Here is a 27,965-nt window from a genome sequence, read left to right on the forward strand (position 1 = left end):
TGAGAGATTTATGTTTTGAGATGTTCATTTTTGCATGTTCCGAATCATGTGATGATCCTTTCCCGAGTATTCTATCTGATTCAGGGCATTGAAATACTGAAGTACATGAAGCTCACATTGCTTGCAAAGGCAGTAGAGGTGAGTAGAAATAGAATGCAAGAGGTTGCTGGGAAGAGATAATTTCAAGAAAAATAAAGTTGATGAGAGTTTGCCCAATGAAATTTACATCAGAAGAGTGAGACTAACAGATATCAGGCAAGAAAATGGTATAGTTTTTGAAGGAAGAGGTTCATTTCTGGAGGTGAAGAAAACTATTGACCTTCTCTCTCCAAAAGACATGCATATTTGCTGAGGCATAATTTTTCATAAAATTAGTGGTATATTCATTGAGCACTTAGGGTCCATTAATGAACCACCTAAGATTTTTGTGAAAGTCATACTGAAAACTTCAATTTTAGAAAGACTCTCTTATATTCTAAAGATGCACTCTTGATTAAGTCAAGTTAACAAGCAAATTAATAAGAACCTTCATGGAACATACTATGTCAGGTACAATGATATACAAATCAGAACATAACACCTATGGAAAATTTAGTATAAATCTTAGGGATCATACACACACACACACACAAATTAAACAATTAGCATATACAAGCGATGTTTCTATTTTCAGGCTGAAAACTAGAGATTATTTATAACACTTTTGAAAATTTTCCATGTTTCATATCATGTACTTCTTATGCTTTATTTTCTTGTATTTAGTTTTATCAGAGTCTATAGTATCTCAAAGTGCTTATCTAGATTCAACTTTATATACAATGGTTAAGTGAGAAAAGGATCCACAGAATGTGAGATTCCCAGTTTAAATTTGGAGAATTTTTACACTGTGCTTCGGAATACCTCCGTGTTTTCATTCTTCCTCATGTTCAAGAAGAATGAAGAGTAAGGAGAGTGGGATATTGTTTTAAAGATTCTGCTAATGAGTAAGATGGGCCTGGGGACAAAAGAAGTCTAATTCAAAAGGATTTTAGATAATCTGAAGTTCCTCAGGGTGGGGACACATGAACCAGGTTTGACCCAGGGTGATAAAGGTACAGGAGTGCTGGTGACCACGCACAACCACATCCCCACCTTCCACAGTCATAACTCTTCTTTCCCATTTCCTGCTTCATCTCACTCCACGAAAGAAACAGCAATTACACTATGAATCCCTTTTCTTTAGGATAAAATTAAGGGCAGAATACTCTTATGTGCATGTGGGTGTACGTGCACATGCGCGCGTGCACACACACACACACACACACAGTCAGTCTAGAATAGAAATCTAGACCATTCCTTTTGTTTTCCATTTGGAAAAAGGAAGAGTAGGCAGAGAGTAGACATTTCCTCTTCTTGGTCTGAGGAAAGAATTTAGCTAAAAATAAAAATTCATCAGAAATATGAAAATTAAATGAGTGTGTATATATGTACACTTTAATCTACAACAAAAATGATTTTGAGTTGGTTTATTCCAGAATTCCAAAATAGGTTACTATAGGCAGAAAGGAATTCGGTATTTAATAGTGAAATATAACCTTACATTTAATCCTTTTACAAATGCCCTAATGAAGGCCAAACTCAGCCCTTTAATATTCTGCTTGACCAGGAAATCTCAGTGTGGCTTGCTCTTTGGGAAATAAAAAAGAGCTTACCCTTTTCTGATCTTTCATGAACATTTTAAAATATGTGCATACATTTACAAAGTTAAGACATCTTAGACATAACAATAAATTTATCACTTTTTTTTGTAAAAATGTACACAGTACCATGTAAGACAGTCTTTTGAGGGCCCACACTAGTCACCCATAAAGGACAATTGCTTGAGTTACTTTTTTCATACCTTATTTCTATATAAGCTAAGTATATGTGTGTGTGTTCATGAACATATATGTACATACATGTATATAATTCCCATTAGAATAAAAGCACATAAAGTGCCAAGTTGTCTTTGTCCCTTTGTTGTCCTATCCTGTCTAGTGTGATGCTAACACGAATAGTTGGATATAATAGGTGTTAAATAAAAATGTTCTGCATGCCTAAACCAACATTTTGTCTTGCTTTTGTAAGAAATCATCTTGCAAATGCACTCTTGATTAAGTCAAGTTAACAAGCAAATTAATAAGAACCTTCATGGAACATACTATGTCAGGTACAATGATATACAAATCAGAACATAACACCTATGGAAAATTTAGTATAAATCTTAGGGATCATACACACACACACACACAAATTAAACAATTAGCATATACAAGCGATGTTTCTATTTTCAGGCTGAAAACAACACAACTTTTTTATTATTATTTATTAATTCAAACAACACAACTTTATTATTTCCCAGTTTCTTTTGGACAGAAATCTAGGCACAAAGTGTCATAGCTATTTCCCAGATGCAGGTTACATTCTTTTCCTAAGACTTTGGGGATAAATCCCTTCCTTATAAGCCCACTCCACTGTTGCAGAATGCAGCTCCATGGGGTTGTAAGGTGGAAGTCCCCATGTCCTTTGGTTTCTTGGTTGGATGTCATTTTAAGCTTATAGAGGCTGCCTGCATTCCTTAGCTGGCTCCCTTCCTTGGTCTTCAGAGAGAGCAACAATAAATAGAATCCTCACACTTTGAATCTCTCTGGCCTCTCACGTTTCATGTGTCCTGTTTTCCTGTTTGGCCCCATTTCTCTATTTTTACCTTTCTCTTCTGCTTTTAAGACCTATGCAATTGTACTCTATCTAGCAACATAGTCCAGGATAATCTTCTTGTTGTCAGCTAATTAGAACCTCAATTCCATCTCCAAACACCTTCCAGTAGTACCTACAATAATGTTTGTTTGAATCACCACGGGTTGGAAATGTTAGAGGCACACCTTTGGAATTCTGTCTACCAGTTCTAAGAAAAGAAAATAAGTAAACAAACAAACAAACAAACAAAAACTACTCAAAATGCTTGGCTTGGTAGAGACCTGACACACTATAAACATTGGTTATAATTACTAGCACACACAAAGTTGATGTTTTAGCGTGTTTGAAAGTGAAAGTATGCATTTGCATTCATTATTCAAACGATTTAAGGTAAGTTTCTGGCAAGTTGCCTCCAGTAGTTTGGCTTAAAGGAAGTGTTATAAGAACAATTACCATATTTTAGAGCAGGTGCAACAAAGATCCTAAGAAAACAGAATCATATTAAGTGAAGCCAATTAATATGGGAAAAAATATATGGCCCTGGATTTGAATTTTCACTATTTTTTTCTGATTATTATTATTGATATTTTCAAATAAAATGAACATTCCCTAACTGGAAGGGAAGTTGCACTGAGAAATAAGCAAGTAAAGTCAGGGGTAGGATGTAGGTAGGATGGAATAGGAATTCCAAGAAAGAATTCAAGAAAATAGATTTGAAAATAGGAGCAAAAACCAGAGAAATAGATGATGAGAAAAGAAAGTGAGGTAAACAAAAGGTTAAGGCAGAAACAAGAGCAATTATAAAACTGAAAAGACTGAAGATTTCTTTATCACCAAAAAATAATTTTTCCCTTTCTTACTGTTAGGTCATTAAAAATGTCCAAGAAGACTAGAAAAATGATAATCATATCCTGGTATTGGCTAATATGCTTTTCTTGCTCCAGCTTCCGTCTCCTCTGTGTGATTAATTTTCTCATCAGTAAAATGCACCATTAATGGAGATGTTTAAGTCCCGAGGTATTTTGCAAACTTGTGACTGGCAAGGGTTTATGAGTCCCTTAGATAATAGTTGTGGGTTTAGGTATTGAGCTAAAGGAACCTGCTATATAGAGACTGCCTCATACCAGATATGATGAAATACATCCTTAATTTTAATCCCCAAACTGCATGTGCATCTTCTCAATCCTGGGTTTACATACAGCAGTTTCCTTCCCAAAGTTGTCTTATTTTTTCCTTTGGTAACTCCCCAAATGTCTTGCATATTGCCCCCCACCTGAAGCCAATAGCATACAGACACATACATACAATTTGAATTCCTTCTCAGACATTCTTCACAGACAGTCTAATGAGTTTTATTATCAATGTTCTCCCTACATATTCCCCTTGTGGGCCTTTCCTGACACCCATAAATTTGATTCTTATAATAAATTCATCCTTGAGAGGTTCCCCCATGTGCCCCTTTCCAAAAGATTTTGCACTACCTTTCTATCTTCCACTGGTGAATTTTACTTCATCCTTTAGCCACCTTTACAGAAACAAGGCAAGAACCAGCACCAAAAGCTATAGCATTGTTCTTCTCTGGGTCTAAGTTATCCCTCAGAAATTCAATGTCAGTCTGTGTGGGTAGGGCCAAGAGGACCAAAGTCTATGAAAAAGTCTTCCTGTCTCTCCTGACAGTATCAGGACAACCCTTACCTACTTAATAGTCACTAAAGCTAAGGTTTAATGACAGCTTCCAACACCTGTAGACAGAAGACTGATCACGGAACTGAAACATGAAATCTTTGCATATTTCTTTTTAAATAAGAAGTTTGGTTTTCAGTAGAGGAAAAATACCACTCTAGACAGCTTCAGACTAACACATCCAGTCCTCCTTTATAATTTGAAATGGTTATATTGACTCTTGGTCCATCCCATAGTCAAAAATTTAAAGAAAATTATGATTCAGAGACATCTGAATATATTTCAAAACCCATCTTTTCTTCTATTATTTTTCCTACCAGTTTTTATATAAAAATGTAAAAGCTATTTGAAAATGCTTTACACTTCTGGACTTGATTCTAGTACTTTTTTATTTCTTGTTTGTTGTTGATAGTTAGAAATCATTCTCTGGCTAAATTATTTTACTTTCCTTGAACAGAAAAAAAGGAAAAAAAAATTTCCTCCCTGGTCTAGCATTCATGGACTCTCAATATTTATACCCAGTTTGCATAACCAGGTTTGAAGGAACCATCATTCTGCAAAATCTGCAACCATCAGTGTGCTTCGTTCACTGAAGGCCCATTTTTATGAGACATTCTAATTTCTTCAGGGCAGGTGTCAATATGTGAAAGCTCATGAAAGGGACGAACAGAGCATGGATTCTGTCTTGCTAATTGACCTGCTTCTTTCTAAGGATATCCATAATCATGATCTTTTTTCTTTTAAATTAACAAAATTTATTTTTAAAGCAATTGTAATATTATAGAAAAATTGAAAAGAAATACAAAAAGTTTCTATATATTCCATTTTATCTGCTGGCCCACTTGAGCCCTCAGCTTTCAGTTAGTTTCTCAATCCTGGCCTACGCTATCCAGATCAATCCTTACTCTGTATTCTTAAAATAAATCTAGCTCATAGAATCATCTGATAAAGATTGTGCATAGACTGTTGTTGAAGATTGATTGACTTTAGGTGCAGAAATTCACTTATTAGCCCTCTATTCTGTTTTTTTTTTCATGTCCATTTTTAGGCCAGTACTATGTTGTTTGGTTATTATAAATTGGTAGTATGTTTTGACATTAGAAACTATGATGTTTTTAGCTTTGTTCTTTTTGTTATAGATTGCTTTGACTATTTGGAGTCTTTTAGTCAAGATTAATTTGGCTATATTGGGTTACAGATGAATTTTAAAATTGGTTCTTCTATGTCTGAAATGGAAATATTTCAGAAAAGTATTTGTCAAAAATGCAATCAAAATTTTGATATGGATTGTATTGAATACATAGATTGCTATGAGTAGTATAAACATTTTTACAATATTAACTTTCCCAATATGTGAAGACAGGACATTTATAATTGTAATGACTGATATAGAGCCTAAAAAAATTAATGCCTTGTGTCTAATATTACATCTATAACACTAATGGCCACATAAAGAAGAATGTTTGGGTCAGCATTTAACATCAACAAGAACAATAAACATCCACAAACTAGGAATGCATTATACATCAGGTGGTAACTACACCATCCACCCTAATAATAACCACAAAAAATATGAATGGTGGGGAGGGACAGGAATTATATAAATAGTTCAAATGATAGTAAAATTCTTCAAGTATAAGAAGTCAAGAGAGATTTTGAAATATTTAAAAAATCAATAGAGAAGAACTGGGGAAAATATATTAGGTGATGACTATAAAGAAGAACTAAAAAATAAGGTAATAAAATGAAAAAAAGAGGGAGAAAGGAAGGAAAGGAGAACAAGAGAGTTTTGGTGTAAGAGGGGGAATGAAGTGAAGATGGAATAAAAAAGGAACAAAAGCAAAGGTAGTAACAAATAAGAAATCAAACCAAAACAAAGCCTTCAAAGCATTCTCCTGCTCCAAATTCAAAATAAGTCTAAATAATAAGTGGGTGAAGAAAAATATAATTTAAATGAAAGAAACATTTTATAAATATACATATGTGTGTATATACACATATATTCTATACATATTCTATATTATACATATATACACACACACACACATATATACTTTGAAGTCAACCAGCCTAGAAGGAGTATACACACACACACACACACACACACACACACACACACGGTGGACAAAGTGTAAAGGAAGGAAGGAAGGAAAAAAATTTTAAAATAGGAAAAAAACTTTATTAATGAAAAAAATGAAGAGCTTGTTTCCGCTGAAGTAGTCCAACCTGTGGACAATGATGGATGTTCACTGACTATGCTCTTGCCTTCTTTGCACTTCTTCTTTTGGGTTATGTAAATCTTGGATCAAGGGCTGGGGTGGGGGTTTTAAATCTGACTTCTTTGTGTTTTCCACCAAGCTGCCAGCTGGCACAACCTGGAACTGACCCTGGTTGTAGGAACTTCTAGCTTTCTCAATGTAGAGGAGAGGACAAACCGTAATGATCTGGACAGATTGGGTCAATGTATACACAGAATGAGGCTGGAACAGAGTTATAAATGGGAAATCCCAGGGGCTGAGGCATAGCTCTAACTATCCTTTGGAAGTTTGTCATGGGGTATTTACTCAAGAGAGACTAGATCCACACACCCTATGGTTATGCAGATGCTGATCTCTACTGGATGTCTGAATCTCAGAAACCCCCTGAAAACTCCACTAGTAGAGTGAGGGATCTAACCCTCATATATGTGAACTTCCTAGGATCATACCTGGATGACAGAAGCACCTGTCTGACCAGTTTCTTGCCTTTCCCTAGCTGGGTACCAGGACCACCAGAGACAATGGGAACACAAGCTTCTCTCCCCTCAATCCCCAGCCTGGCTTCCCTTGAGCACAGTCCTCTCTCTTGGCTGTTTGACTCATGCTGGACTAGGGACATTCTTGACCACAGAGCAGGTGTTTGCTGGTAGTTGCTGGCAAAGCATTTTATGAATGAGCTTCTGCTACTGCAAGATGCTGCCTGGACCCTTTCAAATGGCTCCACTTACCCACTGAGAGATTCTGAGCACTTTTGAATCATCAGCTTTCCCTGCCATCTCTGGGTCAGTTAAGATCAGTCTCCCTTTTCATTCTGCAAGTTCTCTCAAAGCAAATTTATTTGCAGTGCTTTTTTCTCTGCCTATGTGAGCCCTCCCTTCTGTAGTGAACTGGCAGTACTGAGAGACCACAGCCACAGGCAAATAATGTGTTTTTTTGTTGTTCTAGGTACTCTAACGTGTTATTTGTTGTTCTAGGTTCAAAGCTTCTGAATTTTTGTGTATTTATGAGAATTTTACTGTCCAATGTCAAATTTGCATGAATTTCCTCAGTCATCTGCCTCACAGAAAAGCAATACATGTGCTGCTTGAACTGTAGCTGTGGAGCATCTGGAACATGCTCTCTTCCTCTAATCTGCCATCTTCAGGTTACCTGCAATTGTTTTTATTGTGTACTTTTTAGTCAAAAAGATTGGGTGCTTGTTAATATAGCTGTACTATTTTATGTGTTTTGAGATGTAGATGATAGGCAACAAGACAGGATGAAGCAAGCAAGAGACGTATTGAAGCAAACAATGTCTTAAAAAGGTAAAAAGGAAGAGAAAAAAGATTAAGTTGGAAGAGAGTTCCAGTTTGACAGGTCTGATGGAGGTCTGACACCTGTACATAAAAGAGAAGGAAGAAAGTATCATGAAGGAAGGACCACCACAATGCCTGGGTGACAGGAAATCCTCAAGCCAAAATTTCTTGTTAGAGGAATTCAACATGGGCAGAAATAGCCTGATTCCTTTCCCTAAGCTATGCTTAGTGATTGGCTGGGAACATGTTGGTCAAAGTGTCCGTGATTGCTGGTGGATCAGAAAGTCCAGCAGCTAGGGGCTGTCAATTAGCCATGCAACTCATAGCAGGTTCACTTCATAAGACGTCACAGCAGGGCAAATTGATGCTTAACTCAGCCAAAAATCCCAAATAGCATTTGCAAGAAATGCAATTAAAGAAATATAAATGCAAGCCATTTTAGTCATTATCAATCTTTTCAATGATCTTCAATTTTCCTTTCTACTTTTTAACTTCATCCCACCTTTCTGCCAAGCTTGATTAGAAGCTAAATCATGTGTTTCTCTCAAGCATCTATGACTATTAGCTTTCTAATACTCATCTGGTGAAATCAACTATAACGTGCCCCAGTGATGGTATTAATAAGATAATATATAAACTGATCTTTGCAAGCAAATCTATGTACCAGGAGAAGCTACATGAAAACAACAGTTTTAAATTAAAACACATTTTAATTATCACTTGACTGAGAAACCTTTTTATTTAAATAGAACTTATTTTACAAGTAGGAACTCCTTTATAGAGTAAAAGGTCTCCAACTGCAGTACTTTTTCATCATCAGAAGTTGCAGTTAGTTGTATTCTCCTTTCAGTGTACCAATATAGTTTGTTCATTTTGAAAAAAAAATATTAAATGAGTAATTATTATGTACTAGGTTCATAGTTTATTTAGTTAAGAATATAATGGTAAAAACAAAACAAAACAAAATCAACAACAGCAATAATCAAACCCAATCCCTATCTTCAATTCCTGTTTCATGGTCCTTTTTCCTTTGATTTATGTCCATCAAATCTATTGCATTTAAAGTCATATGTAAGGCTACTACACTCTGTACCTTTTCCTCTTCCTTTTGCCACAAGCATTGTACTCTACTTTTGAGTCCATATGTTTTTTTTTAAATAAAAAGTATCAAAGAATAGTACATCTTTTCCATATTGGCTAACTGATCTAAATATTTTATGAAACATTAATGTATTTGGGAAATTCAATATTGAAATTTCTCCTTCTCTTAAATAGAACCTGGACACGAAATTATCTCACCAGCTTCCTTTGCAGTTAAAAAACAGACAGTTAATCTGGGCTCTACCCAACATGTTTAAATAGGCATTAAAACAGAAATGAACAGCTTGAGGAAGTAAACTCTGTGGGGATTCCATTTTGCTACAATATATGGCAGAGATATCTGACTTAGATTTGGCAATCTTTGCAATATTCAGTTCCTGGAGTTAAAAAAAATGGCATTGGTATGACTATGGCAGTAGTTTCTTAAAAGTTTGATGAAACAACAGGCATGCCCTAAATATTTTATGCTAAGCCCATTCTTCAATTGGTTTGAGGCATTGATATTCCTTGACAACTATCTGGCAATTCTTTATTTAGCTCTTCCAAAATCTTGGTTGCTGCCTATTGGTTTATTATACTATATTTTTAGTTAAGCCAGACACTCTTGGATTGTGTTCACAGAAGATAGAACTTATTCTACCTGGGGTCAGATGCACCAAAACAGTCTGGCTTACTTATGCCATGCTTTCAAATTTTCTGGCCATTTTTATTCTTCTATGTCTTGCCAACACTCCTACTGCTTACCTACTAAGGCCTAGAACTTTATGAAAACACAAGTTCATAAAATGTCTTATATGAGAATATTTACGGAGCTCACTTCATATAGCTAAATTAGAAAATCCCAAATCTCCAACTGCGGGAGAATGGATAAAACAAAGGACTACTGCTCAAAATAATGAAATATTATTTAGCAAGAAAAGGAAAAAATCACCAGTATAAATGGTAACAAAAGGTCATATACTGTTCAATTCCATTTTTATTGCAATCTAGAACATGAAAACTTATAGAAATAGATAGTCAAATAGGAAGTCATTCATGGAGGATAGAATGCCATTTTATCAATAAGTGATTATAATTCTAAAGGCATATGTGTCAAATAAAATTTCAAAGTACCTGAGACAAAGATACATAGTAATAATAAAACTGAAAAGAGAAATATCAAATTCCCAACTCTCCTTACTGGACCTAGAGAAAATACATGAAAATATTAGTGTAGCGTAGAGTGCTTGATCATCACTCTTGTCCGACTGAACTGACATTAAAAGAACATCTGAACCATGACAGGAGAATACACCTGCTTTTCAAGGGCACGTGGGAAATTCACCAATATAGGCCACATTCTAGCTAAAAGACAAGTTTCAATATCGTTGAAAGAATGGAAACAATCTTAAACGTGTTTTTTGACCAAAATGGAACTAAATCAGGAATTGCATTGCATCTAAGAAAGAAATTTATGGCATTAAAAGTGTAAAGTTTAAAAAGAAGAAATATCTTAAGTGAATGACATATGCTTGTACTTTAAAAATAGAAAAGTAGGAGTAATATAAATGCAAAGTGAGTATAAGGAAAGAAATCACAACCATGATGGCAAAAATAAAGAAATAAAACAACAACAACAACAAAAAATAGAAAATGCATGTAACTAAAATCTGGTTCTTATTTAAGATCAATATAATATATTTCTAATCAGACTTATCAGGTAAAAATGTCAAAAGATTTAAATTATGAAAATGAAGAATAAAAAAGGGACATCATTATAGATCCCACAGACATGATAAAAAATAAGAAAAAATATTGAAAAACAACATTAAATAAAATCATAATAGAATAAATGAATAAGATCACAAACTATGATAATATGTATTATATAGTAGTAAAAGTAATAAGATAATATTAAAATATACTTAAGTATATAGTGCAAAACTATGCCACAAAGAAAACTCCAGTTCCAGATAGTTTCATTTCAAAACTTTGAAGGTAGGTAAAATGTTAATTCTATACAAATACTTCTAGAAAAAAGCACAGGTTATTTTCCAACACATTTATGAAGCTGGAATCATCTTGATTTCAACAACAGGAAAACAAAGATAAGATACAAAAATAACACTACAGACTAAAGTCTCTCATCAACAAAGAATGAAACAATTAACAAAATTAGCAAATATAATTTAGCAATTAATATGAAGAACAATACTTGACAAAGGGAAGTATATTCCACAAATGCCAAGTTGCTTTATTTAAAAATCAGTGTATTCTTCAAATTGAAAAGTAAAAAAAAATATTATGTTTTCAACAGTTGTACCCTTCTTTATAAAAAAAAAACTTATCATCATAATAGCATCAAATAATGAACATCAATAAAATACTTACAATTGGAAACATTCTTAATACTATAAAACTGAATGCTGTTTTTCCTACAATTGGTAATAAGAAAACTTCTTTCTAATATTGTATTATAAAATCCTAGCCAATACAAAAATCACAAGAGATAGAAATAGATAAGTAGAGATGGGAAAGAAAGAAGTAAAATTATCTTGTCTCAGATAAATGTAGATAAACTTAATTAAGAATCTCCCAAACTTATAGAATATGTGAATTCATAAAATTTTCAGAGGTAAAATTAGTATATTAATTAAATATTATATACCTATGAGTGCAAATTATTTTAAAAACCATACCATTTGTAATAGCATAAAAGATGAAATGTTTAGAGATAAATTTAATAAGATGTGTGCAAGATAAACGTGCTTTGAACTACAAAAAAATTGCTGAAATTTAAGAGGACCAAAATAAAAGATTCAATAATAATATAATTTCCCCAGCATTACCTACAAACCCAAAACAATGTCAGATAAAATTCTAGTATATTATTTGAAGAAACTTATCAGCACATTTTTAAGTATATGTAGAAATACATAGGACCTAAAATAATCAAAACAATTTTGCAAAGAAGAACAAAATTGGAAAACATATAAAATTGATTTTAGGGTTAGTATAAATCACAGTAATGGAGGAAGCATGGTATTTTCATAAATTCAGACATATAAGTGAGCAATAGAGAAAATGCCATCTAGAAAGAGACAACATACATTATCAATTTATTTTCAAGATAGGAATCAAGTTGTTTCAATATGAAAATAATTGTATTTTCCACAAATAATGTTGCAACAATTGAGTATTTATATGCAATACAATTAAATAAGTAAATAAACTATGGCTCTATTCTTACACAATGCACAAAAAGTAATTCAAAGTAGATCTAAACATGAAAGCTAGAGTTAAAGGCTATCAAATTCACAGAAGAAAGTATGAGTAAATCTTTGTGACCTGGGGATAGGAAAATATTTCATAGCTAGAACAGTAAAATCATGAAACATCAAATAATAACTGATAAATTGAACTTCATTAAGCTTATCCGTAGAGACTTTTTTTTTTTTTTTTTTTTTTTTTTTTTTGGTGCAAGAGATAGAATCCAGAGACAGGGTCTTGCTAAATTGCTGAGGCTGGTTTTGAACTCATGATCCTCCCACTTCCAAAAAATCTGGAGCACTTAGAATTATAGGCATGTGCCACCATGCCCAGCCATACATCCATTTTGAAAAAAAAAATCATGATTCTTATGAACATTTCCTGATGATCTACAATCTTATTTCTAATTTTTTCTATTTGTTAGAGTCAATTTTGACATGAAGAAGATTGACTTGCTGGGAGTGGTGGTTCGCACCTGTAATCTCAATGGCTCAGGAGACTGGGGCAGGAGGATTGCAAGTTCAAAGCCAGCCTCAGCAAAAGTGAGGTGATAAGCAACTCAAGGAGATCCTATCTCTAAGTAGATTACAATAGGCCTGGGGAGGTGGCTCAGTGGTCGAGTGCCCCTGAGTTCAATACCCAATTCCTACCCCCAAAAAAAGAATGATTGTATGACTTTTACCTGTAAATGAGTAGATCTGGAGACTACCATGCTAAGTGAAATAAAATCCACAAAATTCATTTCTAGATACTGACCCAAAGAAACTAAAACATACATAGACCAAAACTTACACTAGTTCATAGAGGATTTAATCCTGATGGGAAAAAAAAATGAAAACAACACAAATGTTCAGCATACAGTCAAGAGATTAAAAACATTGTACTATATTCAGAGAAAAAAAGTCTTATTCAATAATATAAAGAAATTACTGATATGAGAAACAGAACAGAGAAATCTCAAAATAAGACACTGTCCTGCATGATACCATGTATATGAAATTCTAGAAATTGTTAAATTACAGTAGTAAAAACAGGTCACCATTACCACCCAGGGACCTGGTATAGGAAGTGGCTTGACAGCCAAGGTAGTCAGGGGACACTTTTGTTGCCATGGGAAGGTTCTATTTTGTGACTAAAGTAGTGTTTCTGTCGCTCTCCATATTTGATAAACTCTGGAAATTAGAAAATTTAATGGCAAATTTCATCTTATGTATATTACATATCAATAAAGCAGTTTAGGAAAAAAAAAAGCATGAAAATTTTTAGCACTCAGTCCTCTAAATATTTCTTTTTTACCTCCACCATTTATTCACAACACAGGGAGAACAGTGAGAACTGTTCACAAATCAGTTGCAGATCCTTTGTTATCTTGTAGAAATGAGCTTCAATGTTGAAGGATGTGGGTTTTTTTGTTTTTGTTTTGTTTTGTTTTGTTTTGTTTTTTTGTACTATTCAGGATAAATTCCACCTTCTTCCTCAAAGGAGGAACAAGACAAAATGAAATCTTCTCAAGATCCCCCAGAGAACTACCAAGTAGCGCTGCTCCCTCTGCAATCACTTAACAGCCTCTGTTCTCTCCAGATGTCCATCCACTCTTTTTGTCTCTCTTCTGTATGCAAGTATACCTCTAGTTCTCTTTCCTTTTCTTTCTTTCTTTCTTTTTTTTTTTTTTTAAACAAAGCACCTCCATCTGGGAGTTCATCAGAGACTCTTTTCTCTCTCTTGCTGATCCAAGCCTCCAATTTACAATGACAAAACTGCTGAAGAGGACTCCAGCAGAACAAAGTTCTGGGTAGGGAAAACTCTCTGAGTCATTCTTCAGGGCGTGCTGCTCTGCTTTCTCTTTGCCTTTCTCCACCAAATTACTGAGCTCCATTCAGTGCTTTCCCAACTGAGTCCTGTGTCAGCAAGTTCCACAGCTGCAGGAGCAGCTGCTGCTTCTACCTCCCTCTCCTCGCTGGTGGCAATCATCACGTCCAGCCCCACACAAACTTGTCTAAAGTGTCTGTCCTTGACTCAATGTGATGCAGTTCTAGAAATTCTGGAAATGATTTCAGAAGTCTGTAAAGAACAATGTTCTAAAAGGGTGTCTTCTCAGTAAAGATGTTATTGATAACAACAATTGACAGGTAATGGCAAAATACTCATACTAAGTTTGACTCATTTTATCTTCTGAACACACCATAGAGCACATATCATCAGTGCCTTTATATGGACAAGTGAATCCAAGCATTAATAAGCTCAAATGACATTCAGTAAATAGCCCAGCTAGGACGCAAGTGCTGCCCTGCCCTGTTAACCAGTGTCCAGCTTTGCTTCTGGACATGCTTGGAAAATACCATAGTGCCTCACTTTAGAAGTTAGCTCGGAAGTTTTACAGAGACTCCAGTGCTCTACTTCCTAAGAGAGCTTACTCAATTTTTGGATTTCAGTTCCCAAGAGACCAAGAATCAAAGTGTGATTCCACACTAGGATGTGGTTTCAAAGGGATCAAAGCAGCAGGGAACTTACCCTAGTGCTCCCATCCTCTGGTGTGACTATATATTTCTTTACCACTTTCCCAGGCTGATCTATAAGCCTTTTAGTTCTCTTTCTGACCTCTTCATAGGAAAACCAGAAACCACATTGATTAGACCAATGCTTTCTCTAGGCCAAGATTCTGATTCTAACTGAATGAATCCCAAACAGCCACCGTCTCTTACAGTATTTTGAAAATCCAAAAATATCATTAAAAATATTTAGCTTTCAGAAATTATGTAATATATAATATTTTTGGTATGATTTCCAATGAGTCTAGATTCCTAATAAGAAAACCAGGGTCTGAGTGCCTGTGCCTGTCCTCCTGTTTACAGATTGCGGTGATAGCCAATAAGACAAGTCTTTCTAAATCTCATTTCCATTTCCTTCCCAATAAGGTCAGTAAAGTGATACCTGTCCCACACATCCTGAAGTAGTTGTTGAAAATCATTTAAACCAATGCCTTAGGAAAGTACTCTGAAAGCCATTAAGCACTATGCAAGTGTGAGTTAGCATTATCAGCAAGAACAGCACCTTGAGAATCTATTATTTATCATTTCATCTATAATCTTTTAGAGTCTTTTCACATATGAAGCAGTAAAAACTTCTTGGATTAGTTGAGACCAAATAAAAGAGCATGTTCACTATTTTAAATTTGTCTCTCCATGCCTCAATGGCATCACCTTAAAGCTATTCCTATGATCAGCTATTGTATCTACTTTTGTCCTCTTGCCTCTCTGTCTTCATCATTCCAGTCCAAAGGATAGAATAGCCTTCAGCTCTTCCACATGATTCCCAGGTGCCACTCCTTTTATGTCTCTTTCTTGCCCCCTTGCTTTGACTATAATAGTTAAAGACTCCTTAGCCCAGATCTTCTGATTCCCAACTAAGTTTTAACATTTCCTTCCCAATTTCTTCTTTTACCTGCCTACTTGACCCGTGAGGTCCCTCTGTTTATAACCACACTGTGGAACAGGGAAGGGATAGATGCAGCATTTTTCCTGTACATATATTAAAGGAAAAATTAGTCCACACTTCTCAGATTTCTCATGAACCAATTATATTCAAACAATAGGACTAATTCTAATTCTAGTCTGCTTCATAAGCTGGCAGGCACGTAACATCTAAAAATGGTCCAAATACCTAACCATGGCTAAAAATTCACAGGAAATCTTCAGGCATATGCTTTTTTTTCCTCCTCTTTGACACCTTCCCTAAGTACTAGCAATATTTTGTTTAATTCACTCCATCCTTAGTAGAATACATAAAGGATGCTGTTGCTGGCCAGTATAAACCTGAGGGTGAGAAATAATTGATGTTGCTTTCTATCATAACCTTATCAGTGCTATTCTCCACAATTTGGCTCATAGCTCTAACCTAGCAGATTGCACATTCTTCCACATCTATTCCTCAAATCTGAAGTAGGCTTGCTGATGCTAAATCACAGCAATGCTTCCACTTCCTAGTCTTTTCTATAGCCAGAAATCCTACTTCAGTGGATGAGCATGGGCCAGTAGTCTCATCATCTCCTTCCCCTGACAGGTGCTGTAGGGTAAAAAAGGAGAGGTGTTGAGTTAGCAACCTATGCACGATTCCCAAGACATATTAGGGGTAGGATAACACTCAATCTACTTTGTAAAGTATTTGCTCCTCAAAAACTACCCATGAGGTTTGTGTTAGGCTGATTCTCCCTGTATGGCACCAGTTTTTAAGGTAAAGAGGAGCACAAACTACAATATACTTGTCCTAAACATCCCCTGATGTATTGTGTCTTGGATATAATGTTCTTCAAGAATCCAGCTCATTACTTCTTACACAATCAGCAAATTTGAAAGTTTAAATAATCAAGTTAACACATTTAAGTTAAAGATCTTATCAGTGAAGAGGTAAAAAGAAAATCAGTAGATGGTCCATTAGTTTGTGCTAAGGGGTATGTGGAAATGTGGATTCTGTCTCTCCTCCTACTGGGGTTTAATTTTCATGTATTCCCTATCTTGATCACCATGGCACAGGCTCATATTTATGTAAATGGTTATGATAAGTCATCTTCTTCATGGTGATTTTCCTATTTCAAGGATTAATTAATAGTACTATAGGGAAACTCCAATGTTTAATTAATAGGAGAAATTTAAGTGATCTTAATTGGGCAAAGAAGAATTTTCCTTCTTCCAAAAGCATATTTAGAATCCAGAAATTTAAATAAAAATAGAAATGCTATGTAACACATATGGCTATTGAAAGCTACTAGAATTCTCAGTACCACAAACAAACAGTTATGATTTAGATGTGAGGAGTCCCCTACAAGCTCACGTGTGAGACAATGAAAAAAGTTTTACAGGTGAAATGATTGGGTTATGACAGCCTTAACCCAATTAGTGAGTTAATCCCCTGATAACGATTAACTGAGTGATACATGTAAGCAAGTAGGATGTGGTTGGAGGAGGTGGGTCCCTGAGCCATGCCTTTGGGGATTATATTTTATCCTTATTGAGCAGAGTTCTCTCCCTGCTTCGTGGTGCTATGTACCCAGCTCTTTACTCCACCACACACTTCCACTAGGATGTTCTTCCTTATCTCAGTCCACAATAAATGGAGTCAACCATCTATGGAATAAGGCCTCTGAAACTGTGAACAACAAATAAACTTTTACTTCTGTAATTGTTCTTGTCAGGTCTTTTGGTCACAGCAGTGAAAAAGCTGGCTAAAATGCAAATAAAAATGCAAAACACAAAAACAAAAGAATTACTCAATTTTGTTATTTTATTGTTTTAGTCTGCCAAAGCACAAGCCTACTATTCTAAGCAGATGAATAGTCAAATACCAGCAGTTCTTGACATTTACATAAGGGAAATCCCTTCCTGACCTTAAATAGGTCACCAGAATCTAAATCTCATTTATCACTATCTTCCAAGACCAAGTAGATCTTAATAACCTCTTGGACCTTCTAATTTCCTTTCAATTATCCTTATTTGGCAAAAGAGCATAGAAAGTCCCTCTCTTATTTAGCACCTTCCTTTACTATAAACTGGGGCATCTGGGGTAGTTCAGTATTCCAGGCATGACAGGAGGTGTAACAAGTCAGAGAAAGCCCAGGCAGTAGCTTAAAATGGGAAGGAACAAAGATAAGATTTCAGGGTACACACCTGCATTAATGTCAGTTTCTGAAAAGTGAAAGATGTGCTTTATCTCTAGAAGATCAAGTAAAGTCATTAGCTATTCTTTCTCCACGATACCCCAAATCATTTTGTAAAGTTTCAAAATATTTGGGGGTGGGGGTGGGTTCATTAGGCTGTTTGAAGGCAAGTGAAGAATAACTAATACCACATAAATATGCCGTATACACACACACACACACACACACACACACAGTAGTATAAACTATTTTAAGCTACTCATTGATCTTCAGTGATGTAATGCTTAATTTTGTTTGTCACTTTGTTTAATTGATTAAACATGATTTTGGATAAATTTAAGATTTATATTTGTGTGTTTGAGTAAAGCAGTTTGCCTTCCTTAATGTGGGTGGGTCTCATTCAATTAGTTGGAGGCCTGAATTTAACCAAAAGACTGACCCTCCCTTGTAGGAGAGAATTCTGGTGTCTCAGATTTGAGCTGAAACATTGTCCCTTTCTGAGTCTTGGGCCTCAGGACCTTCAGACTGGGATGACACCATAGGCACACTCCTGGCTTTCCTGGGTCTCCAAATTGCTGACTAACCCTGCAGTTCTCTCTCTCTTACCCAAAATTGTTGGTTCTTCTTCTCTGAAGAAGCCTAAGTAATAAAAATGAGAACAGAATATCTTGATGTGCTATGTCTTTTGAGGAATACTTAAATACTTAGACCTACTCCTTAATGCCTAAAATGCACTTATAATATCCCAAACACTAGAGTTGCTTTGACACTAAATATACTTATCTCTATTCAATTTAAAGATGCCTTCAATTGTATAGTCTTTGTTTGAAACCACAATGAAAATTTAGCTGATCAAAACCTGTTTTCCACAATTAGAAAGTGATATTAAATATAAACTAAATATTGTCCTCCATAAACGTGATTGGGAACTATGAATCGAGAGGTTTTGTGGAATTAACACCTCATGGAGAAGCATTAAGTTAAGGCTGGAACTGAGGAAAGGAGTCACTCAGAGAAAGGAAGGAAGGATCAAGATAGAAATCTCAGGCAAAGAAGAGTGTTAGGTTCCTTGCTCATCACATAAGATTCCCACACTCACCCACATGCATGAACATCCTTAGTGTACCAACTGATGGGTCCCACTTGCATAATTTCAAAGTCAAACACTAAAATAGAATCTTTTAGATCTTTGTACACTTTATTATACTTAACGGAGAACTTATCAAAGTTTCTTTATGTGCCTCAATATTAAAACTGCTATTTCAGACTTTGCAATCATTACACTACTATATTTCATTATGTAATCAAAGCAATTGATGTCAGAATGCTTTCTTTTTATATTTGTTTTATGAACCACTTATAATTTCTTTATCTAGAACTTCTAGTGCCACGCTAGTCAGGAAGTGCTATTGTTGCTGTGGTTTTATACCCTGTTCACTGGAAGCACATTTCTTTGAGTTTCCTTCCCTATAGTTATTCTGAATTAGCACTGCCTACAAGGAAATTCACAGGAGTTATGTAAGGCCAAAGTGAATGTTGCTGTAGGCTTCGGTGCCACCACAGTATGTTTCCATATGTTGTTAAGATGCAGGTCCTCTTGTGTGGTGGTAGCAGCTAGACCTCAGCTCTTTTATATTCCATCACATCTCTTCTGAAGACTCTCTTGAGTGCCAGACCAGTATTTTCCCCCAACTTCTGGCCCTACCAAATGCAGAAACAATAGATTCACTGCCATATTCTACAGGGATAGCCTTCAATAAACATCTTCAACAACATCCACAGCTATGTCCACTGGAATTCATTGCTTCATGTCTCTCATAGAAGTAAAATGCTTTCCTGACTGATCTCTAACTGGGTACGAGTGTTTCCTCCCAACTCTATGTTGGAATCAGAGATGTTTTACTCCTCTCCACACTTAGAAACTTTTTACAGAATAATTGAATTCTATATCTGTGTAGCTATGGATCGAAATTTTAAAATGTGAACGTCAACAAAAATAAAACACACTAATACAACAGAGAATACAGTTATGTATCACTTAACATTGAGAATTCGCTCTGAGACATGTATTGTTGGGTGATTTCATCATTATGTGAACATCACTGACTATATTCACTCAAACCTAGATGGAATGGGTCAGTCCATGTGCTCTCTGGATGCAGTCAACACACAGTAACACAACATGTATGAGGGCTGCTGCCAGCATAACATGACATACTGTTTCACAGTAAACTATTTTCACATATAAATAGAAGAATTATGCTCTAAAATAATCATAAAGTGTGTAGTATTAGGTAGTATGCATGATTGTGTACTAGGCTTTTATATGCATGTAATTACCCTGAATATACAAGTAGTGCACTGCACTGTGACTTTGCTATGACAACATCAGCAGGAAATTTTAAGCTCTAGAATAATCTTATAGGACCCCAATTAGGTATGTAGTCTGTTGTTGACTGAAACATCATTTGCCTCACAGGATGGTATTGTGGGGATAAATGAAAAGTCCTACATTTTGGTTAAAAAAAAAAAAAGTTTGCATGAGAAAGAAACACATAGATTTCCTAGGGTAATAGAATAGTAAAATTGGTAGAGACCCTAGGAATCATTTATTCTGATCCTGTATTGCATTTAAAGAACCAAAGGACTGGATATTCTCTTCAGACCACAAAATAAAGTCATGGTACAAAAATATAATTTTGGGACAAAAATATAATCTCGCTTAACTTACTTTCTCTTCATACCTTCTTATCTCTTGACTTATTATCAATTTATATGAACAACCATAGGGAGTTTCAATTGACTTCAAATTTATTAGCACTCAAGAGGTAATAAGGCCTTCAAACATACTAATGTGATAAAAACTCTATAAATAAAGAGTAGTGTCTAGTACTGGGAAAATTATAATCCCACTGTAGCCTTGCCTGGCCAGACCATATTTATGTATTTGAATATCTAAAAGATTCCATGTAAGTTATAAAGAAGATGGCCAGAATTATATGGGTTAAAACTATGACCTAAAAAGGATAGCCGTGTGAGGTTATGATAACTGAAGAGAAAACATGGGCAGATATAAGCACCACCAAACATGTGACGAGCTTCCACAGAAAAGAGAAACTAAATTTATTCTGTGTACCTTTTCCAGAGTATAAAGAAGATAAATGACCGAATATTGGAGTGGCTGCTGATTAATACTTAGAAATACTTTGTAAAAAAAAAAAAAAATAAGGAACTCCGAAGTTAAATGAGTTGCCTATAACACAGTGAGCTTCCTGTCAATGGGTGGCTTGCATCACAGACTTTGATGACAACCTATCACAGAAATTTTGTCAGGGATGTCTGAAGGGATGGATGTTAGAATTAATAGTCTCTAGGATTCCTCCACTTCTCGGTGACTGATAGTTTGTTGCTTGACTGACAATGTTACATTAATTAATAAACTAACAACCTCAGGTATTTGAAAGTTATAGTTCTGTTGTCACTTCTATGGGAGCTGTATTTCATCTCTAGCGCCTAGTTCTCAAATACCAACAATTATTTTCTAGAATGAGTTAGATTTAGTCCAGATGAACAGATGTGCAGGAATCTGTCAGAAGGAAGGTCAAAGACATAGGTTTGAACTCTACAGGGAGAAGAAATCTCCTGGAGAACTCTGCCCCGAGTACACTCCAGATTGTGCTGAAGGATCTGTCCCACGGGGCAGAATTCTGGCTGCAAGCCACTGGGATGACACTCAAGTTGCTCCCCTGAGAGTAATAGAGCTTTTGCTATAGTATCTGAACAAGATGCCAAACCCAGAAAAAGGGGGTCTTATCAGCAGCAGCCCAGCAGGTTGGATTATTGGCATGGATTGTCTTACCATGGCAGTCACAGACAATAGAAGCAGGCCAAGGAACATCTTTTTTATCCAGAAGTTGACACAGAGGATGTTGCTGAACTCAAATACCTTAAAGAAAGAAAGGTAAAGAGAAAAAGGATTCCAAAGAAAGTGACAGTGATGCCTTTCAAAGAAGAAAACTAAATAATCTCGTTTGACTTCTTTTTAATTAAAAGTTGTTCTCCTTGAAATGCACAGGAAAACTGGCAGATTCACAGGATGTTGCTAGAACAAAAGGTTTGCCTTGTGCACACCAGCCAGGCACACATGGAGTTAGCCTGGGGCCTTCTCTGGGAAGAAAATACAGAAAAAATAAATCTTGAGTGTTTATTAGAAAAAGAAAAATACTCAAAACAGAATCCATTAAGCACTTATAAAACTTAAAATCAGAAAGGGACTTTGTTTCCATTTAGGGAAGCTTCCCAAGTGTGGCAGCCCATCTCATTCACCCAAGGGAGATATTAAAAACACAGTTATCAGGCTCTACTCCAGACTCTCCAAATGTGATACACAGACAGGTTTGGGAATCTCTGACTTAGAACAACGTGGAGTGACAATCTTCTTCCCTTTACTTACATTTCCATATGTGCTTTGGACATCTGCCCTGGAGTTTCTTCAATAATCAGGTGTGGCAGATAATGACAACTGTTAGCAGTGCTAAAGCTATCTTTTCCCACTTAATAATCAGAACAAACTGAATGATTACTGTGATTGCATAGAAATCACATATAAATCAGAAAGCAAAAACACTGACTAACTTTCCAGAAAGGAGAACTGAAATAATTAAAATTTGAACATAGATACGACTTGCTGGCTCATTTTTATTTGTCCCTCTATACTATGTAGTGATAGGTTGAACCAGCCTCATAAAATAGCCAGTATTTAATTGTTGTTTTTTTAACTTACAAAATGTATGATTTATATAAAAGCTCTGAAGGAAGGAGACAAAGTACTGTGCCAGGAATTGCTATGAAGAAATAAAGCATTATGAGCATTATGTTTTACAAATTAATATTTTCTTTCAGTCCACTGAAATTGACAATACTAGAAATAAGATTGACGTAGTTCTGCAGCCACCAAACTATGCAGCCAGCTTACCGGCCCCTGCTAAAAAGCAGCAGGGGAAAGGTGGAGCTGCAGAGCAGCAGAGCTGAGGCCCCAGTGGGCTGGAGCCCAAGGGGAAAGCATGGGCCACGGTTTTTTATGGAGTCTGTCGGGCCAGCCCAGGCCTGAGGTGCAGCTGGACTGAGGTGCATGGGACCATGGCCACTGGAGAGCCAAGGTGCAAGGTTAATTGACCAGTGTTCTCACCATGGCTCTGCCAGCCCAGCACACGTACATGTTCCATCCTTCACTTTAACTTGAAACACACACACCCCACCCCCTGCATTGCACGGAGCATGCACTTGTCAATGACTTCAACCTACTTCTTGATGTCCAATGAGAATGAAAATGGGAAAGTCCTGAGTGAAAGTTGAGACTCCAGAGTTGGCCAATGGCATTAATACTTTCTAAACCCTAATTAGCATAAATTCGGACCAATAAGCGCCATCTTGGGACTGCAGCCCTGTGGAGCCAACAGAAACTGAAGACCTGATCCATCAGTTTGCAGCTAGGGCTGCATGGGCCTGTTTGAACTTAGCAAAGACTTCACAGGGCATTGCAAACCCACTGAAGGTCAGAACCAGGGAGCATTTTGCCCCAGGAACACAGATTAAAGAAGCTGGAGAGAGCCCATCTCTCACCAGCCCTGTGAGTCCTGAAGCTCCCAGGGGGCTGACAGGCCAGCTATGGTGTGGGGAGGTTGGAAGGGTGGATGTGAGGACATTTGACTATCAGCTGTAAACCTGCCATACACCCACTGGGTATCCAGGGCCAACGTGGGCCAGCACTCACCTGGTCTTGGCACCAGCTTGGTCCCTAGCTCCCTGCACAGTCTGGCACCTTCCAGGGCATTCTGTCCCAGAGTCATCAGTCTCCCAAACCTTAGTCCCCTGCCCAGCCTGGCCCACTGCTTTTTCTACTAGGCCCACAGCTTCACCACCTGGTCACATGCCAGGCTTCTACTTCACAGACAGATCAGTCCAGCACTCAGCCACACCAGCAGGCCCATGGGACTCCAGCTGGGACACCAATATGGCCAGACAGGCACCTTAGATGTGGTCAGTAGCTTCTCTACTACCCATAACTCGCCTTTCCTGGCACATCACTTTGCCACCAGGCCCTCCTGACTCAACAAGCCACTTCACAACCAGCCCACAGCCCGGCCTGCCCACACTAATCTCCTAAGAAGGAAAATTGGGAAGTCTTAAACTTCAACCTTTAACTCAGTGAGCAGCACAATAAAAAGGAAGGGTTCAACAACCCATAGCCCATACTCTCACATTTAGTTTATACCTCAAGAAGAAATGAAAAGAAAATCAGTTGGGCACACAGACAATGAACATATATATTCACTGTTTTGTCCAACATAGTGGAAACAACTCCTTAAATTTCTTAACATTTCACCAAGATTTTTTGTTTGTTTTGTTTTGCTTTTTTGCTTTTGGTTTCTTATATTGAGTTTTTGTTTTATCTGCACATGTACTGATTTATTCAAGGACTTCTACACATATACATATTTGTTTCTCGCACTTCATTTCTAGCCTTATTTTTTTACTTCTTTTGTTTTTATTTTGAAGGTGTTGTCTTTTTATTTTGAAGGTGCTATTATCCCATACAGTGTATATTGTGGGTTAGGGTTTTTTATTAACATGTCTTGATTTTGTTTTGGATCATATTTGCCGGTACTCTACTTCCCTTATCTCCCTCTCTCATTTTACTATTGTTGACGCCTAAATTCTATTTTCTCTTTCCTTCTTTATATTGTTTTATTTTTGCTCACTCTTTCACATTAGCAACATACCCTAAGTTACCACTGTACTTCCCTATTCACCCTTTGATATTGCAAACACTTTTCTAACCTCGTATCTCTTTTTCTTTCCTCATATTCAACTCTCCTTAACACTTGCTAATACTAATGTCTATCCCTACCACCAATGTCACAGCAATACTTAATATGGTGGAAATCATAAACCCATATTGGCTAATTCTAAACCAGACATAATATATGATTATGTACTATTTTTACTGATGGAAATTGCTAATCCTACTATTCCTACATATTGTACCAATTAACACTAGATATCAAAACAAGAACTAAGGATCTAGTCTACTGCTAAATATTGTTTGCATAGATTATTGCTATCATTAACCCCTGCCCCAATTTGTGAGGCACTAGTAATAAAAGAGGGGCACTATAAACTCATAAAGTAGAAATTCTACAGCAATAGATCCATCCAGAAAGATGGGTAGACACTCAAAGAATGTGAAAAATCAAGGGAACAAACCATCCCAAACAACACTGAATACCTCATCAATAGCTTTCAATGACTTCACAGTGGAGGAACTGTCAGCAATGGAATTCAAAAACTTCATAAAGATAAAAGATGATGTAAGAAATGAATTCACAGAGAAAATTCAAGAAGTGAAAAATCATTTCAATAAGGGGATAGAGATACTGAAGAAGAATCAGTTGGAAATTCTAGGAATAAAGGAATCATTAAACCAATCAAAAATTCTTTGGAGAGCATATACCACTTGGAAGACAGAGTTTCAGGCAATGAAGACAAAATATATAATCTTGAAAATAAAATTAACCATAGAGAAAAGATGTTAAGAGACCATGGACAGAACTTCCAAGAAGTATGGGATAATATAAAAAGATGAAACTTAAGATTTTTCATGATAGATGAAGGTTCAGAGATACAAACCAAAGGAATGCACAAACTTTTCAATGACATTATATCCGAAAATTTCCAAAACTTTAAGAATAAAATAAAAAACAAATATAGGGGGTGTACAGAATCCCAAATATACAAAATACAACAGACCCACACCAAGGAACATTATTATGTAAATGCCTAATATACAGAACGAGGAAAAAATTTCAAAGTCTGACAGAAAAAAAAATGGCAGGTAACATTTAGAGGGAAACCAATGTGGATCTTAGCTGATTTCTCAGACCAGACCCTTGAAGCTAGGAGGTCTTGGAATAACATATACCAAACTCTGAAAGAAAACAGATGCCAGCCAAGAATATTATACTCTGCAAAATTAAGCTTCAGAATTGAAAACCTTCCATGATAAACATTCACAACTAGAAAGACTGTACTACAAAACACTCTCAATGAAATATTCCATGAAGAAATGAAAAAGTAAAAACTAGAAAAGGAAGGAACTACTAAAAGACTAATAAATCAAATAAGAAAGCAATCCTAATTTTAAAAACAGCAATAAATTAAAATGACAGGGAATAAATATCATTTTTCAATAAAACATTCAATGAAAATGGCCTAAATTAATCAATGAAAAGACATAGATTGGTAGATATTAATAAACAAGATCCAACAATATGCTGTCTCCAAAAGACTCACCTCATAAGCACAGACACCCTCAGACTAAGGTAAAAGGATAGGAAAAAACTTATCATAATCAAGGATCTCTTAAACAAGCATATCAGATAAAATGGACTTCAAGCCAAAGTTAATCAGAAGGGACCAAGAAGTACATTTCATACTGCAGAAGGGGACTATATAATCAAGAAAATATAACAATTGCAAATATTTATGCCCCAAACAGTGGATAATTTACATTTATGTATATCAAACAAACCCTTCCCAATTTCAAGAATCAAACAGACCACAAAACAATAATATTGGGTGACTGTAACATACTTCTCTCATCAGTGGTTGGAAACTCCAAACAAAAACTAAATAAGGAAGATAAAGAACTAAAAAATAAAAATTGATAATTTAGATTTAACTGATATATATATATATAGAATATTTTATCCATCAATAACTACATGCATTTCCTTCTCTGAACTCTTACCAAATTAAGAGTTAAATTAAAAAAATAGAGGTAATAACTTATATTTTATCAGATCATAATGGAGTGATATCAGAAATCAATGATTAAATAAAATATAAAACCTACTCTACTACCTAGAGACTAAATAATATGCTATGGATTGTAGAAAAAAATCAGGGATGAAATTAAAAAATACTTGGAGGTAAATGGGGATAGCAACACAACTTATAAAAATTTTTGGGACATCATGAAGGCATTTCTAAGAAGAACGTTCATTGCACTGAGCACATTCATTAAAAGAATAGAAAGACACCAAATAAATAACCTAACTTTACATATCAAAGCCCTAGAAAAAGAGGAATAAATCAACACCAAAAGCAATTGAAGACAGAAAATAATTAAAATCAGAACCTAAATCAATGAAATTGAAACAAACAAACAAACAAAACTATTCAAAAAAATCAATGAAACAAACAGTTGGTTCTTAGAAAAAATAAATAAAATCAATAAACACTTAGCCATGCTAATGAAGACTAAGAATGAAAAAACACAAATCACTAAAATTTGTGATGAAAAGAGACATATCAGCACAGACACTACTGAAATACAGATGATAATCAGAAAGTACTTTGAATATCTATACTCCAATAAAATATAAAATCATGAAGATTTTGAAAATTTTCTAAAGACATAACCTACACAAACTGATTCAGGAGGACACAGAAAGTTTAAACAGATTAATTTCAAGCAATGAAATTGAAGGAACAAAAGCCTATCAACTAAGAAAAGCCCAGGACCAGATGAATTGTCACCTGAGTTCTGCCAAACCATTAAACAAGAGCTTACACCAATACTCCTGAAATTATTCCATGAAACAGAAAATGAGGTAACCCTTTCAAACTTATTCTATGAAGCTAGTATCACCCTGATTCCAAAACAAAAGACACATCAAGGAAAGAAGAACTTCAGACCAATATCCCTGATAAAAATAGATGTAAAAATTCTTAATAAAATACTGGCAAATTGCATACAAAAACATATTTAAAAGATACCACACCATGATCAAGTGGGATTCATCCCAAGGATGCAACATTGATTGAACATATGATAATCAGTGAACATAATTCATCACATCAATAAACTTAAAGATAATAATCACATGAATATCTCCGTAGAGGCAGAAAAGGCATTTAGCAAAATAAAGCATTCATTCATGTTCAAAACAC

This window comes from Urocitellus parryii, chromosome 2 (genome assembly GCF_045843805.1).
Source record: "Urocitellus parryii isolate mUroPar1 chromosome 2, mUroPar1.hap1, whole genome shotgun sequence".
Taxonomy (NCBI): Eukaryota; Metazoa; Chordata; class Mammalia; order Rodentia; family Sciuridae; genus Urocitellus; species Urocitellus parryii.